Source organism: Herpailurus yagouaroundi, unplaced genomic scaffold, assembly GCF_014898765.1.
Source record: "Herpailurus yagouaroundi ecotype Mexico unplaced genomic scaffold, PumYag 196, whole genome shotgun sequence".
Taxonomy (NCBI): Eukaryota; Metazoa; Chordata; class Mammalia; order Carnivora; family Felidae; genus Herpailurus; species Herpailurus yagouaroundi.
In genome coordinates, this window is record NW_024412427.1 from 7,847,397 (window position 1) to 7,851,134 (window position 3,738).

The following is a 3,738-nucleotide window of genomic DNA, read 5'->3' on the forward strand; positions in this document are numbered from 1 at the left end:
GAAAGAAAGAAAGAAAGAAAGAAAGAAAGAAAGAAAGAAAGAAAGAAAGAAAGAAAGAAAAGAAAAGAAAAAAGAAAGAAGAGAAAGAAAAGAAAAGAAGTATGAATACTATGAATCCCCTGCTTGCCCCCACCGGTACCACCACAGGTCTCATCCTTCATACCTCAGACCTGCTCTGCCCAATACAGTAGCCATACCCACATGTAACCACTTAAATTTAAATTAAATTAGAAATCAGTTCCTTATCTACACTAGCCACATTTCAAGTGCTCAAAAGTCCCATGTGGCTAGTGGCTACTACACTGGACAGTGCAGATATAGAACAGTTCTATCAGGGTGCCTGGGTGGCTCAGTTGGTTAAACATCCAACTCTTGATTTTGGCTCGGGTCATGATCTCATGGTTCACAAGTTTGAGCCCCGTACTGGGCTCCATGCTGACAGTGCGGAGCCTGCTTGGGATTCTGTCTCTCTCTCTCTCTCTCTCTGCCCCTTCACTGCTCACTCTCTCTCTCTTTCTCATAATAAATAAATACTAAAAAACAAAAACCAAAAAGTTCCAACATTGCAGAAAATTCTACTTGACAGAGCTGCCTTAGATACTATTTTTTAAAAATTTTTTTTAATGTTTATTTATTTTTGAGAGAGGCAGAGACAGAATGCAAGTGGGCTAGGGGCAGAGACAGAGGGAGACACAGAATTCAAAGCAGGCTCCAGGCTCCAAGCTGTCAGCACAGAGCCCGACGCAGGGCTCGAACTCACAAGCCGCCAGATCATGACCCAAGCCCAAGTCGGACGCTCAACCGACTGAGCCACCCAGGCGTCCCAGATACTATTCTTTTTATTACAACTCTAACTAGACTACAGATTCCTTGAGGACAGGAGCTGCGTCGTATTTATCTTGGTATCCTCAGTATATACAGCAAAGTACATGTTACACGCCAAGCATTCACTATACATCTAAATGAGGATCTCAAACATAGCAGACTACAGTCACTTCCCCCATCCCCAACATACATGTGTACACACACACACACACACACACACACACACACACACACACACACACCAATAACAAATAAGACATCCTTTCACCGTGGAGGATGGGGGTGGAAGGAAACACTACGTCCAGAGGAAAGAAGCTGAATTCTGGTCCTTGATGTACTAGAACCCAACCATGAAATCTCGGGCAAATTACCTACTTTCTTCACCTACAAAAACTTAAAATTAAACTCTAAGTACCTTAAACTTTAATCATCTTCTATCAAAGAAAATCATGTATTCTATCCAAAACATTTTTACACATGTCAGAGAACACACCTGCTCACACTGGTGAGGATCTCAAACAGAATCCATTTCTAAGTCTCAGGTTACCTTGATTCAAGTCACTTTTGGTGTTTAACTGATCATGTGGAATTTTTCACCTTTACTTTGGATATCAACTACAGAGTTAAACCTCAGGCTTAAAGACTGAGTTTCTTCCTTGTGTTAAAGCCAGAACTGGATACTCTGTCCATATCTGATCAGAGAGAACCAAGGGCAAGTTGCTTTAGTATCTGAATTTAACAAGAATTGTCCCATCAGTTTCCATATTAGCCACAGCCTAAAAATTGACAGAAGAGTACAAAGTTCAACCAAGAGAATCTTTCTACAACAATCCTTATCCTGTATAGAATATCATTATACACAATGTGTATATTTTCATTCAGTCCACATACTTCACCATATTTAACTGCTATTAAAAAAATTGTCCTCAAACCCTTTCATAATGACCTTCACACACATATTCACTCACTCCCTTTTATAAAGTTTACATGGCTTAAGGACCAGCCAAGAACAAATACAATCTGAATTACTACCCTGCCTTTCTTTAAAATCTGTAAATATGCTAGGCCATAGCAGCTCAGGCATTCTGCAATGAAAATATACTAAGTTACTAAAACCGGAAGGAAAAGCTATGTGCACGTGTGTATGAGAGAGAAGTGCTGGAGAGGGGACAAAGCATGGAAGATAGCCTAGGCAGAAGAACAGCCTGTGCAAAGATGACCCAGAAGTTAGAGACACTAGACCTGTGAGTACTGTACGCCCAGGAAAACTACAAACTAACAGCTTTGCATGAGATGTATACACTTTAAAGGTACAGCAACTCAGAAACCCTGCAAAGAAAGTCACCTTCCACCCCCAACTGGCTTTCACAAAGTGGAGTCGTCACTGGGCCTAAGGATAAGATGGATCCCTGCAAGTGGAACTTGCATTTTTAACAAACTCCCAGATGACTCTCCTACACAGTGAAACTGGAGACACAGTGCAATGTCTTCTGAGATGCAGGACTGCCCATCCCAGCAGTTCCCAAAGTTTGCTACACACTGGAATCACACGTGGCTCCTTAAAAAATACTGACGTCTAGGTCCCCCCACGTCCACCACCCCCCCCACCCCCCAATTCTGATTTAATGGCCTGGATGTGCTGCCTAAGCATCAGGAATCTTTAAAGGCTGCCCCAGGTGACTTTCACGTGCAGCAAAGTTGGAGAGCCACTGACCTAATTGTTAAGAACTTGAATCTGGAGTCAGGATGCCGGGGTCCAAATCACCAGCTATGTGACCTTGGACAGGTAAGTCACCAAACCATTCAGAGCCTCAGTTGCATCGTCAGTAAAATGGGGATAAGAACCCTACCTTACAGGGTTCTTGTGAAGTTAGACGTGGTGAACGTAATGGCCTGGCACAAGGCCTGGCGTACAGCGAGCGCTTAACCAGGGTAAGCTGTTTATTCTCGTTATTAACTCTTCCTCATCCGACTGTCACTGTGCAGCGGGCAGCATCGCCTCCACAGGGCGGCAGCAACTCGAGCAACCCTTCTGCTGGACCAAATTCCTCGCCGGAGTTGTCTAGCTCCGCTCCAGACCCGCCCCCTCCCCCAGGTTGCCAGGAGAGCGCATCGCCCGACCCGGGCAGCTCCCAAAGGCTAGACCCGGTTTGAACAGACCCGACAGAAACCGCCGGCTCGCCCCGGAGTCAGGGCCAGGCTCCGCCGGACCCCGCGGGTCCCCCGAAAAAGGCAGAGACGTGCTTCCGAAGGCAGGGCCCTCAGTGCACCCGGGCCCGAGAAACAGATTTCGCCGTCCCAGGACCGCCCGGAGGGGAGGGGAGGGGAGGGTCCGGCCGCGACGGGGAGGGCCGCTCGGTTACCTGAGGCGACGGGCGGGGCCCGCATCGCTGGGGCGGGCGCCGCCGCCGCCGGCCGCACTCGGCCTTCCGCCTCACGCCACCCGCGCCATAGTGCCGGCGCTTTCGCTGCCCTGGCCGGCTGTCCTTAGGCGGTCGGTCAGTCCACCCGTCAGCGGCTCTCCGAGGGCGCCCGGGGACGACGAAGGCCGGTCGGGCCGGCCGGCTGGGCTCTGCTCTGGCAACTTCCGACTGCCAGGGGCGGCAGCGTCAAATAACTCCCCGAACCGAGCGGGCCACCGCGCGTGCGCGGCGCGCCTGATCAGAGCCTTCTGCCGGTCCGAAGCGGCGGCGTCAAATAATTCCCAAGACACGGAGCCGGAAGCTGCGCGTGCGCAGCTATCCCAGATGGCCGCGCGGGGCATATTCCCTCCTCCCTTTCCGGAGCAAGTGGAGTGGGAGGAGTGAAGTGACGGCTGCGCCTACCTTATCCCGATGCCGCGGAGGGGGCGCTGCACCTGCGTCCCTGTGCATCAATCCGGACTTTGCGTGTTTTCTGTGCGGACAGAGGAAG

The 3,738-nt window shown here is 49.5% G+C and overlaps 1 protein-coding gene across 7 annotated transcripts in view; it reads right to left on the reverse strand.

Moving 5' to 3' along the window:
* Nucleotides 1-3,439, reverse strand: part of RALGAPB (Ral GTPase activating protein non-catalytic subunit beta) — an 89,977-nt gene extending 86,538 nt beyond the window's left edge. For 3 of the 7 annotated variants that reach the window (XM_040447077.1, XM_040447076.1, XM_040447075.1), the window contains exon 1: nt 3,189-3,437. The gene's annotated coding sequence lies outside the window, so the exon portion shown is untranslated. Of the gene's footprint in view, nt 1-3,188 lie in introns of all 7 variants that reach the window. The other 4 variants (XM_040447073.1, XM_040447071.1, XM_040447074.1 and 1 more) reach the window with 2 other exon arrangements.
* Nucleotides 3,440-3,738: the final 299 nt, after the last annotated feature.